Source organism: Ostrea edulis, chromosome 6 (genome assembly GCF_947568905.1).
Source record: "Ostrea edulis chromosome 6, xbOstEdul1.1, whole genome shotgun sequence".
NCBI classification, from domain to species: domain Eukaryota; kingdom Metazoa; phylum Mollusca; class Bivalvia; order Ostreida; family Ostreidae; genus Ostrea; species Ostrea edulis.
The window spans coordinates 54,681,240-54,695,230 of record NC_079169.1 but is presented as its reverse complement, the minus strand read 5'-3'; the positions used below and the strand labels follow the sequence as shown (position 1 = coordinate 54,695,230).

The 13,991-nt window shown below is 37.9% G+C and overlaps 1 long non-coding RNA gene across 2 annotated transcripts in view; it reads left to right on the top strand.

Moving 5' to 3' along the window:
* Nucleotides 1-201: 201 nt before the first annotated feature.
* LOC130046856 (uncharacterized) overlaps nt 202-13,991 on the top strand; it is a 53,535-nt gene continuing 39,745 nt past the window's right edge. For both annotated transcript variants that reach the window (XR_008795890.1, XR_008795889.1), the window contains exon 1: nt 202-894. This is a non-coding gene — a long non-coding RNA (uncharacterized LOC130046856). The remainder of the gene's footprint in view (nt 895-13,991) is intronic.

Here is a 13,991-nt window from a genome sequence, read left to right as displayed (position 1 = left end):
ATCATTTACGGTTTTCGAGGTGATCCGATAACAAGGGTTTTTTGCGTAAAGTCCCATAAGTTCGTTAGGGGTCAAAGATCAAATACGCAGGGTGAGATCTGAGCATGTTTCGAGATGTCAAATATGATGGTCTACATTGTTTTTCGATAAGTCTTAAAACGTCAAGAGCTTCTCGCGGCGGAAAGAAAAGAAGACAAATAATAATAACTAGTAATCCTAATTGTTCGCGAACAATTAGAGGTCTTTCCACCTTTTCTGGATTTGTTTCTTGACCTTTGATCTTGATCCATTCTTCAGTAGGTCAAATGACCACCCACCCACCCCCCCCCCAAAAAAATTGATATGGCTAGAAAAGAAATTCAAATTTGCCGCCTTGAGTGTTGTAGTGTTGGAGATTAAGGCCTTGGTTTCGCACGATAGTACCGGTCAAATATTTGAAAAAAAGGGGTGTGAGTGTTTCATAACCGGCACATATCAGGTAAAAGTGTAATGGGACTTGTGCAGGTGTTTGGGGTGACTTTGGACCTGTTAGATAGGATATTTGGAGGTGCAAAGAAACCGGATGTAACATTTTCCTAGATTGTAGTAACTGCTGGTGCATGCTGGGAGTCTACAAGCCTCATGTTGTCAGATGTTGTGAAGATGCACTGGATTTTACCGTGTGTGTTGTGGATTGTGGAATTGAATATACAGTTTGTAATTGCTCATCCTATGTGTTCTAATTCACGGAGACAATGTCTTTCAGTCATTTCACCCAAGGAGGCATGCATATACGGATTTATAGGCTTTGACAACAAACAACCAAAATGGCGGCCGGTGAATTAGAAAGTGTCTGAGTGCATGTAGGATATCTGAACGGAGAATAGGAGTACTGCATCCCATCTGATCCTACAGGTAAGTGTTTATTTGTTTACAATGACAGTCGGGATGGAATGTCAATGAGTTCAACTGTCAAGTAAAGTTGCATCATCATTATCAAAAAAAAAAACTTAGTCTTTATGTTGATGCAGGCAGACAATTGAATCTGGCCTATGTCTTTTCATGAATGTAAATGGAATTCATGTTTGATTGACAAGACAGTCAAGAAATGGAAGAAATGGGTGTAGGTCAGATGTGTAGGTGTAGGTCAGATATAAGCTAGAATCCTGTAATTTTTGCATGGCATGAGACCGGTCAAAATAGTGTATAAACAGCTGATCACAGACAGATCACTTGAAGGGTGGGGGATTTCTTCCTTGGGGACGACAGGCGTGATGGGTGGGTTGGCCTTACTCGTGGAGACTGGCCCCTGGATGCGTGACCTTGACCTTTGACCTTGACCCACTTTCAAGGTCAAACATAAAAAAACAACAACAACTGAACTTAGTCTTTATTTTGATGCACTAGCTCAGTGGCAGACATTGATGTCTTTTCTTGAATGCAAATGCAATTCATGTTTGATTGACAAGACAGTCAAGAAATGGAAGAAATGGGTGTAGGTCAGATGTGTAGGTGTCGGTCAGATTAGCTAGAATCCTGTAATTGTTGCATGGCATGAGACCGGTCAAAATAGTGTATTGAAACAGCTGATCACAGACAGATCACTTGAAGGGTGGGGGATTTCTTCCTTGGGGACGACAGGCGTGATGGGTGAGTTGGCCTTACTCGTGGAGACTGGCCCCTGGATGCGTGACCTTGACCTTTGACCTTGACCCACTTTCAAGGTCAAACATAAAAAAAAAACCAACAACTGAACTTAGTCTTTATTTTGATGCACTAGCTCAGTGGCAGACATTGATGTCTTTTCTTGAATGCAAATGCAATTCATGTTTGATTGACAAGACAGTCAAGAAATGGAAGAAATGGGTGTAGGTCAGATGTGTAGGTGTCGGTCAGATTAGCTAGAATCCTGTAATTGTTGCATGGCATGAGACCGGTCAAAATAGTGTATTGAAACAGCTGATCAGACAGATCACTTGAAGGGTGGGGGATTTCTTCCTTGGGGACGACAGGCGTGATGGGTGGGTTGGCCTTACTCGTGGAGACTGGCCCCTGGATGCGTGACCTTGACCTTTGACCTTGACCCACGTTCAAGGTCAAACTTCAAAAACCCATGGGGAGAAAGTGTGACCTTGACCTTTGACCTTGACCTGATTTTGAAGGTCAGAGAGGTCACGGGGCTTCGTTTAAGTGGTCCCGCGTCTCTATCTACATCCGTGAAGAAGTTGTGGGCTCGAACGACAACGTCGGAGACTTTCGGGGGCGAGAACCGTGCTTCGGGGTTCTCGGTTTCCCTCGGTCAACTTCTCTGTGCGAGAGTGTTTCATCTGGAATTCGTCGGTCAAGGTCTCGGGTCTCCACGACTTGCGGTCTAGCAGGAGTAGCGATAACGGGGTTTTCGACCTTAAGTCGCCGCCATTCGCAGAGTGGTCAAAGTTCAGAGTTGACATTCACGATACCGAGACCAGTCTAGAATTCCATGCTGACCAATGTGATATTTCGATGCTATCTGAAGCGTGAAAGAGCGTATAAAAAGTGCCATTTTCTGGCCTTTCTGGATGACCTTGACCTATTTTCAAGGTCAAGGTCACCCAACCCGTTCCAGTGGGTTCGGTGTCTCTACGACGAATACTTTAGGAGTCGACAATTTCTTACGCAGAAACCGTAAAACACGAGGGGTACTAACTTCCTGAAAGGGTCCTCGAATCCTTGGGTTGAATTCCCATGTCAATTGGACCAAGTCACCTCTATGTTCTGGAAAAGGTCGGATGCTCCTATCATTCACGGTTTTCGAGAAGAACCGATAACAAGGGTTTTTCGCGTAAAGTCCTCCAAGTTCGTTAAAGGTCAAAGTTCAGTTACGCAGGGTCAAATCTGAGCATGTTTCGAGATGTCGAAAAGGATGGTCTACATTGATTTTCGATAAGTCTTAAGACGTCAAAAGCTTCTCGCGGCGGAAAGAAAAGAAGACAAATAATAATAATAATAAAAAACAGAACAATATCAAAAGGTCTTTCCACAGAAAGGTGGAAAGACCTAATAACTAGTAATCCTAATTGTTCGCGAACAATTAGAGTTCTTTCCACCTTTTCAGACATTCAAACAATGTCTCTGAATACAAAAAAATGTGTACTTTATATGCTTTAGATGGTATAAAAATTGCTTATTTTCAAAGTTTGTAGATGACCTTGACCTTTGACCTTGACCTAATTTTCAAGGTCAAAGGTCAGGGATGTCACTTCAGTTGGTCCTGTCTTCCTACGACAAATACTTTAGGAGTTGTAAATTTCTACGCGAAATCGAAAACTTTCAAGGGCATTAATTCCCGTAACGGATCGAGAAACCATTAAAAACGGAAGTCATCTTTTACAATTGGTCAGGCAATAAGTTTAGTGAACATTTCGTGTTCGTACCATTTACGGTTTCCATACTGTAGTGATAACAATGGTTTTTACGCAAGTCGCTGTAAATCGAACAAAGGTCAAAGTTCAGAATGGTAATGATATGCGTTGACTTAAGTTGGTTCTTGACTACTTGTGCATAGTATACCTTATCTGTACTTTATATGCTTTAGACGGTATGAAAATTGCTTATTTTCAAAGTTTCTAGATGACCTTGACCTTTGACCTTGACCTAATTTTCAAGGTCAAAGGTCAGGGATGTCACTTCAGTTGGTCCTGTCTTCCTACGACAAATACTTTAGGAGTTGTAAATTTCTACGCGAAATCGAAAACTTTCTAGGGCATTAATTCCCGTTACGGATCGAGAAACCATCAAAAACCGGAAGTCATCTTTTACAATTGATCAGGCAATAAGTTTAGTGAGCATTTCGTGTTCGTACCATTTACGGTTTCCATACTGTAGTGATAACAATGGTTTTTACGCAAGTCGCTGTAAATTGAAGAAAGGTCAAAGTTCAGAGTCGTAATGCAATGCGTTGGAATAAGTTGGTTTGTGACTACTTGTGCATACAACACTTTTTCTGTACTTTCAATGCTTTTAACTGTATGAAAAGTGCTTATTTTTTAAGTTTCCAGATGACCTTGACCTTTGACCTTGACCTGATTTTCAAGGTCAAAGGTCAAGTATTCCATTTCAGTTGGTTCCGTCTTTCTACGACTTATATTTTAGGAGTTTTGAATTTTTCCGTAAAAATCGTAAACTTTCAGGGCCATTAAATCCCTTTAGGGATCACCGAAAACTTAAAAGTAAACACTACAACGCTTCAGCTTGATGGACTAAAGAATTTAGTGAAAGTTTCATGCTCTTATCATTTACGGTTTTCGAGGTGATCCGATAACAAGGGTTTTTTGCGTAAAGTCCCATAAGTTCGTTAGGGGTCAAAGATCAAATACGCAGGGTGAGATCTGAGCATGTTTCGAGATGTCAAATATGATGGTCTACATTGTTTTTCGATAAGTCTTAAAACGTCAAAAGCTTCTCGCGGCGGAAAGAAAAGAAGACAAATAATAATAACTAGTAATCCTAATTGTTCGCGAACAATTAGAGGTCTTTCCACCTTTTCAGACATTCAAACAATGTCTCTGAATACAAAAAAATGTGTACTTTATATGCTTTAGACGGTATAAAAATTGCTTATTTTCAAAGTTTCTAGATGACCTTGACCTTTGACCTTAACCTAATGTTCAAGGTCAAAGGTCAGGGATGTCACTTCAGTTGGTCCTGTCTTCCTACAACAAATACTTTAGGAGTTGTAAATTTCTACGCTAAATTAAAAATTTTTAAGGGAATTAATTCCCGTTAGGGATCAACGAATCATCACAAACAGGAAGTCATCTTTTACAATTGATCAGGCAATAAGTTTAGTGAATATTTCGTGTTCGTCCCATTTACGGTTTCCATACTGAAGTGATAACAATGGTTTTTACGCAAGTCGCTGTAGATCGAAGAAAGGTCAATGTTCAGAGTCGTAATGCACTGCATTGATTTAAGTTGGTTCTTGACATATTGTACATATTATATCTACATGTAATCTGCACTTTATATGCTTTAGACGGTGTGAAAATTGCTTATTTTCAAAGTTTCTAGATGACTTTGACTTTTGACCTTGACCTAATTTTCAAGGTCAGGGATGTCACTTCAGTTGGTCCTGTCTTCCTACGACAAATACTTTAGGAGTTGTAAATTTCTACGCGAAATCGTAAACTTTCAAGGGCATTAATTCCCGTTACGGATCGAGAAACCATCAAAAACGGAAGTCATCTTTTACAATTGATCAGACAATAAGTTTAGTGAACATTTCGTGTTCGTACCATTTACAGTTTCCATACTGTAGTGATAACAATGGTTTTTACGCAAGTCGCTGTAAATCGAACAAAGGTCAAAGTTCAGAGTCGTATTGATATGCGTTGACTTAAGTTGGTTCTTAACTACTTGTGCATAGTATACCTTATCTGTACTTTATATGCATTAGACTGTATGAAAATCGCTTATTTTCAAAGTTTCTAGATGACCTTGACCTTTGACCTTGACCTAATTTTCAAGGTCAAAGGTCAGGGATGTCACTTCAGTTGGTCCTGTCTTCCTACGACAAATACTTTAGGAGTTGTAAATTTCTACGCGAAATCGAAAACTTTCAAGGACATTAATTCCCGTTACGGATCGAGAAACCATCAAAAACCGGAAGTCATCTTTTACAATTGATCAGGCAATAAGTTTAGTGAACATTTCGTGTTCGTACCATTTACGGTTTCCATACTGTAGTGATAACAATGGTTTTTACGCAAGTCGCGGTAACTTCAAGAAAGGTCAAAGTTCAGAGTCGTAATGCAATGCGTTGGAATAAGTTGGTTTGTGACTACTTGTGGATACAACACTTTTTCTGTACTTTCAATGCTTTTAACTGTATGAAAAGTGCTTATTTTTAAAGTTTCCAGATGACCTTGACCTTTGACCTTGACCTGATTTTCAAGGTCAAAGGTCAAGTATTCCATTCCAGTTGGTTCCGTCTTTCTACAACTTATATTTTAGGAGTTTTGAATTTTTCCGTAAAAATCGTAAATTTTCAGGGCCATTAACTCCCTTTAGGGATCACCGAAAACTTAAAAGTAAACACTACAACGCTTTAGCTTGATGGACTAAAGAATTTAGTGAAAGTTTCATGCTCTTATCATTTACGGTTTTCGAGGTGAACCGATAACAAGGGTTTTTTCCGTAAAGTCCCATAAGTTCGTTAGGGGTCAAAGATCAAATACGCAGGGTGAGATCTGAGCATGTTTCGAGATGTCAAATATGATGGTCTAAATTGTTTTTCGATAAGTCTTAAAACGTCAAGAGCTTCTCGCGGCGGAAAGAAAAGAAGACAAATAATAATAATAATAATAATAATAAACAGAACAATAACAAAAGGTCTTTCCACAGAAAGGTGGAAAGACCTAATAATAATAATAATAATAATAAAAAACAGAACAATAACAAAAGGTCTTTCCACAGAAAGGTGGAAAGACCTAATAACTAGTAATCCTAATTGTTCGCGAACAATTAGAGGTCTTTCCACCTTTTCTGGATTTGTTTCTTGACCTTCAATCTGGATCCATTCTTCAGTAGGTCAAATGAGGCCAAAAAAGTTTCAAGTCAATGTAAACTTGGAAAACTTTCAGGGGCCATAACTATTTAAAGGGGTTGGTGAATCTTTTCGCACTGAATAGATTGAAGAGTCTACTAAATCATTACAAAACATTAATGATTAAGGTTTGGTATTTCCAGGGTTAACGGTTTCGAAGGACTAGTGATAACAAGCTTTATTTGTAAGATGGGCAATAATTTTTAAAGGAGCCCGGCTTAAGGGCCAAGAAAGATGTTTTAATTGGTTTTAAAAGAACATACTAATGATGCAATGAAAAATGATGTATGTTGAAAGACAAAAGAGATATAAAAAGAGCTAAATTCTCAATATTTGAAGTAACTTTGACCTTTGACCTTTACCTAATATTCAGGGTCAAAGGTCAATGATCACATTGCAGTTGGTCCCATGTTTCTATGATTATCCGTTTAAAAGTTAACGATTGGCACAAACACATAAAAGGGCTATAACTCATATAAGGGGTCAGCGGATCATTTCACACTGAATATGTTGAAGTTGTGCTTTGAGAAACCGAAGACATTGGTGAAGGTTTGGTGTCTCTATGGTCTATGGTTTCAAAGGGGTAGCGATAACAAGGTTAATAATGTAAGGGGCAATACCTTTTAAAGGGGTCAGTCTTAGGGTACAGGTATCAAATCTTTAAAATGGATTTAAAAGGACATACTAAAGATTCAATTATATGTAGTATATGTTGACAGACAAAAGAGATCTAAAAAGAGCTAAATTTCTCATATTTTGAATGACCTTGACCTTTGACCTTGACATAAATTAAAAGGTCAAAGAATGGAGATTATAATGCAGTTGGTCCCATGTCTCTAGGATAAATGGTTTTAAATTTTTTTAATTATTTGTAAAAATCAAAAATTTTCAGGGACAATAACTCATAAAAGGGGTTGAAGAATATTTTCGCAATGAATAGATTGAAGTGTCTCCTTGAATAGTTGAAGACATTGGTGAAGGTTTGGTGTCTCTACGGTCTATGGTTTCAAAGGAGTAGCGATAACAAGGTTAATACTGTAAAGGGCAATAACTTTTAAAGGGGTCAATCTTAGGGTACATGAATTAAATCTTTAAAATAGATTTAAAAGGACATACTAAAGATGCAATGATATGTAGTATATGTTGAAAGACAAAAGAGATATAAAAAGAGCTAAATTTCTCATATTTTGAATGACCTTGACCTTTGACCTTGACATAAATTAAAAAAGATGCAATGATATGTAGTATATGTTGAAAGGCAAAAGAGATATAAAAAGAGCTAAATTTCTCATATTTTGAATGACCTTGACCTTTGACCTTGACATAAATTAAAAGGTCAAAGGATGAAGATTCTAATGCAATTAGTACCATATCTCTAGGATAAATGGTTTTAATTTTTTTCAATTATTTGTAAAAATCAAAAACTTTCAGGGGCAATAACTCATAAAAGGTGTCGAAGAATCTTTTCGCAATGAATAGATTGAAGAGTCTCCTTCACTAGTCGAAGACATTGGTGAAGGTTTGGTATCTTTACGGTGTACGATTTCGGAGGAGTAGCGATAACAAGCTTTTATTGCAAAAGGGGCAATAACTCCTTGAGGGGTCAAAGTTCATATACGCAGGGTGAACTGCCAAAATCTTTTAAGGAGTACATTCTTATGGACTATCGATAAATCTTGAAACTCAAAATCACGGGGAGGAAAAATAATAATAATAATAACTAGTAATCCTAATTGTTCGCGAACAATTAGAGGACTTTCCACCTTTTCAGTGCTTTTTCTTGAAAATTAATTTTCAAATCCTTTTCAACTTCAATACTTCTTCACTTTTATCGCCTAACCGGACAACGCCTAAATCCTATTTTTAATAAAAAACAAAACAAAAAAAAACCCACTTCCGACGGTCACCCATCCAACTACTCGTCGCGATGAATGTTGCTTAACTTCCATCATGGCGACAGACTCTCTACCACTACACCAGACTGACTTGCTTAATGACAAAGAAGTCCAAGTGACTTATAAAGTGTTTAGGGCCACGAAAGCCATTGTTTAAAGGCCGTAACATCCAAAGACCATAAACAAAGGAATTTTAAGGGTTTTCTTGTTGTTTTGATGTGTGTTTGAACGTAGGACAGGCGTCAATGTGCATGGATATAGTGTGCTTTTAGGAGGACGTGCCGAGAGACCGCAAATCCTGTTGTGTTGTATTGTGGACCACCACGGACGCGCACCGGGAGGTGTGTGACCTTGACCTTTGACCTTGACCTCCTTTTGAAGGTCAAGGTCATCGGTCTTCTGGCAAGTGCTCCCGTGTCTCTAGGTCTATTCCTGTCCAAGTTAGAAGCTGAAATAACGATATCGGAGATTTGCAGGGGCAATCACTCTGCTCAAGGGGTTCCGGTTCCCTTCGGTTGACTTCTCACTGCAAGGGAGTTTCACTGGGAACTCCTCAGCGAAAGTTTCGTGTCTCTATGACTTTCGGTTCTGGAGGAGTAGCGATAACAAGGTTTTCAACGCGCGTCGCCACGGTTCGCAGAGGGGTCCAAATTGAGAGTTGTCATTCATGATACGGAGACCCGTCCAGAATTCCATGCTGACCCCTATGGTATTTCACTGCTATCTGAAGCGGGAAAGAGAGTATAAAAAGTGCCATTTTCTGGTCTTTGGGGATGACCTTGACCTTTGACCTTGACCTGATTTTCAAGGTCAAAGGTCAAGTATTCCATTCCAGTTGGTTCCGTCTTTCTACGACTTATATTTTAGGAGTTTTGAATTTTTCCGTAAAAATCGTAAACTTTCAGGGCCATTAACTCCCTTTAGGGATCACCAAAAACTTAAAAGTAAACACTACAACGCTTCAGCTTGATTGACTAAAGAATTTAGTGAAAGTTTCATGCTCTTATCATTTACGGTTTTCGAGGTGATCCGATAACAAGGGTTTTTTGCGTAAAGTCCCATAAGTTCGTTAGGGGTCAAAGATCAAATACGCAGGGTGAGATCTGAGCATGTTTCGAGATTTCAATTATGATGGTCTAAATTGTTTTTCGATAAGTCTTAAAACGTCAAGAGCTTCTCGCGGCGGAAAGAAAAGAAGACAAATAATAATAATAATAATAATAATAAACAGAACAATAACAAAAGGTCTTTCCACAGAAAGGTGGAAAGCCCTAATAATAATAACTAGTAATCCTAATTGTTCGCGAACAATTAGAGGGCTTTCCACCTACAATGATTTAAAAAAAGATATTTAAGAATATTTAAGATGATGTACGAAACTCAAAACGACCTTGAAAATTTAAATAATAATTTTCACGATGACTTTGACCTCATTTTGAAGGTCAAAGGTCATCGCTCTTAATGCAAATGATCCCATGTCTCTATCTATATTAATGTAAAAGCTATCAGCTTAAAAACGTTAATCAAGACATTCAGGGGCAATAATTTGTTTAGGGGTTTTCGGTTACTTTCGGTTAGTTTCTCAATGCTAAAAATCCTTTGAAAGACCTTTGAAGGTCAAAGGTCATCGATCTTAAAGCAAGTGGCCCCATGTCTCTATCTATATTAATATAAAAGTTATAGGCTTAGATAATGATATTGGAGACTTTCAGGGGCAATAACTATGCTTAAGGGTTTTCGTATCCCTTTGATTATTTTTTCTTTGCAAGAGGGTTTTACTGTGAATTCATTAGCGAAGGTTTCGTGTCTCTATGACTTTCCGTTAAGTAGGAGTAGCGATAACAAGGTTTTCGACGCGAGTCTCCGAAATTCACAGAAGGGTCAAAGTTCAAAGTTGTAATGCATACTATCAAAACCAATCAAGAAGTCAATACTTACCCATATAATATTTCAACGCTATCTTAAGCAGGAAAGAGAGTATAAAAAGTGCTATTTTTTTCCTCTTTTCTGATGACCTTGACCTTTGACCTTGACCTAATTTTCAAGGTCAAAGGTCACCGATCCTATTCCAGTTGGTCCCATGTCTCTACGACAAACCGTTCTCAAGCTCGACATGTTTTACGAATAAATCGCAAAACATAAAGAGGCATTAACTCCCTTTAAGGGACACCGAATCCCTTCATTTTAAATTCTTCGCTTCTACTAATTACCCTCTATGTTTTAGAAAAGGTTTCATCCTCCTATCATTTACGGTTACAAAGTAGAAGCGCTAACAATGATTTCTGCGAAAGGTCCAATAACTCCGTAAGGGATCAAAGTTCAATTACGCAGGGTGAACTGTATTCGTTTCTCAAGAAGTACTATATGATGGACTATAAAGTTTTTCAATAAGTCTTAAGACGAAAAAATTTTTTGACGGCAGGAAAATAATAAACAGAACAATAACAATAGGACTTTCCACAGAAAGGTGGAAAGCCCTAATAATAAACAGAAGAATATCAATAGGTCTTTCCACAGAAAGGTGGAAAGACCTAATAAACAGAAGAATATCAATAGGTCTTTCCACAGAAAGGTGGAAAGACCTAATAAACAGAAGAATATCAATAGGTCTTTCCACAGAAAGGTGGAAAGACCTAAATATTACATTTCGTGGACATGCAAACTCACCTTTATTGAAACCATGCGGTCAAACAACTAACCGACGAGTAATATGGTAATCGTCATATGAAATTTGAGTCTGCATGGTCAAGCGAAGGGACACGATATTTTTGGAATGATAGTACATACCGCCCGTTATTAACAGCAAACCGAAGAAGAAAACGGTATAATATCTCTCCGGAGAAATAATGATTACCCCTAGAGACATTCAACGAGCTTTAAGAACATGGCAGTAAGAATAAAAAATTAAAACGGCATTATCATCTCACAAGCAAATAAGAACCTTATGAGCAAATTATAACCTCACAAGCAAATTAAGATATCATAAGCGTATATATACAAAGATATGTTCTCAGGCGACTTACATTCATTAATTCAACGTGACTGGCCTTTAGGTTATTCAAACCGATAAGACATGCATATAATATTAACGCGGTTTGCCCTAAAACAAAAAACAAAAACAAAAAAACCAAAAAACAGACAAAAACACGCAATTACTAATCAGTAAAAAATAACCATGAACTTACCATGATCCCTGAAGATGAGGTTAAGTTTGTAAATTCTTGAAATAGACGGCAGGATAACCATCCACCAAGCGTTGTTGTGCTGTTTTTTGACATCTGTTGATGCGCAATCGCCTTTAATGAAATTTCTGAATTTCCCATCCAATGATCGATTCGCATATAAAGATATTTTGGGATCAAGATTTGTAAAAGTGTACACGGATGACGAGTTGGCGTGCACTCCTGTAAGATTTCCTAAATTACAGAAACCTGTAAATATGAATAGCATCTCTCTGAATGACAATACTTATGAATTACAATGAGGAGACATTCAAGGTTCAGTCTTGGTACACAGAATGTCTATGACCAAGTAATGTGCAGGGACATCGTTCCAAGGTCATTATACCTAGGTAAAGAGTAAATAATATTAAACTTCTTTTTCAGGCCATGAATAAGAAATGGAGAATCATACTTAGCACAAAGATTGTGTCTGGCAAGAGGTCAAATGTCATTTTGTCAGGATTAAGGTCATCATCAAAAAGTATCAAAACAAAAAAGTATTTTCATTACCCATATATTTCTTATGAAAAACTCTAGAGGTTCATACTTTGTTCAGTGAATATTCATGGCCAGATGAGTGTCATAATCTGCAGACAATGTCATATAACTAAGGTCAAGGTGATGTGTAGTGGTCATTAGACTAATGCAAAGGTCATTAGTAGGCGACGTTAGAGTTGTTTTTAAGCCAAAACTAAACAACGAAGAGCCATTAGAGAGTCTCATACTTAGTACAACGATTGTTTATGAGAAGGTGGTATGTAATGGCTTTAAAGAAATGTCATTTGCTCGAGGTCAAGGTTACCTTTGAAATAAGTTAAAAATGTTTGTATTGGCCAAGATTTAGTGACATATAAACATTAGAGACTTATCCTTTGCATAAGAATTGTTTGTTTGTTTTACGTCCTGTCGAGAATTTTTCACTCATATTGAGACGTCACCAGCTGTAGGTGAAGTACCACAAAGTTAGACCTTAGCGCTTATGGTCGTAGCAGTGATGGTTCTTTTTAGATGCCAACGCCTGCTGCAACACAGGAGCTCCGTCTTTAAGGTCCTATCTGAAAGACCAGTGATTCTCACTTCTGAATTCTGAGCATTTGGCGAAGAGCAATCACTACCTTTGTTTACGTTTTTTAAGTTTGACGCGGCCATGGTACAAGCGGGACTCGAACTCAAGACCTCTCTTTTACGAGGCGAACGCTCTACCACTGACCTACCGTGACGGGTTTGTATAAGGAAAGCTCATAACAAGATTATGGATTGTGACTTTAGACAAAGGTTATTTGACATAGGTGAAGATCTCCAGTAAATAAAATTAAGAAATCATTGTCTTACCAATAGGTTTGTTGTGCAGAAACATTAAAGATTCGTACTTGGAAAATAGTGCTTTCAGCCCAATGATTAGTGCTAACCTTAAAGGCATAGGGTCTACGATATTGGTGAAATTTTGCATGTTCCGAAAAGGTGGCGAAATTTAAAATCATAATTAGAAAATCACAAAAAGTTCTTCAGAATGTTTACAAACACATTGCATACGATAGTAATTAGAGAATACAGTGGCGTAGCTTCCATTGAGGCAACCGAGGCAGCTGCCTCGGTAAAAAAAAAAAAAAAAAAAAACAACACCTTTTACGTTGTTAAAATGTCGATAGCTTCTGGGGGGATGCGCCCCACAGACTCCCTGCCTCGGTAATATTCGAACTCAAGTTACGCCTATGGAATAATTCCCTGTTCTCATTTGCCTAAACTGGTACCCTGTTGACTTCGCATCTGTAGCCACCAATCAGAGGGATACCAGTTTAATATATTGTCCTCCAGACAAAAATTTTATAAAGGGCTAAAACGTCAACATGACTTCAGTTTCAAAGCGCTGCAGCTATAGATAACTCACAATGAATACTACAAATTTGTTTTTTTGGAGTTCTTCTTGCAAAATATTGTGATGTCATTTTTTAGATAAAAGATAGACCCTATGCCTTTAGATCCATTGCCAAACTTTGCTGATTCTTTGCACAATGAATTTGAACGTTATTTGCAAAGTAAAGAATAGTTTTAAAAAAACCCAACAACTTAAAACTCATCGTAAAACTACATAGTTTCCATTGGGGGGGGGGGGGGTGATTGATATTTTAAAAGTTCTGGTATATTCATGTAAATTGTAAGAAACTCCATTAAGCTCATTTTCGTCGCTAATAAAGTAATTGTTCGTGATATAAAGCGAAACTTTCGCGTTATATCATGTAACATTCACGAATACAAAATGACTAGAATCTAAGAGTTTCCGGGGACTTCGCACCAGAGTTATTGCTTCCATGT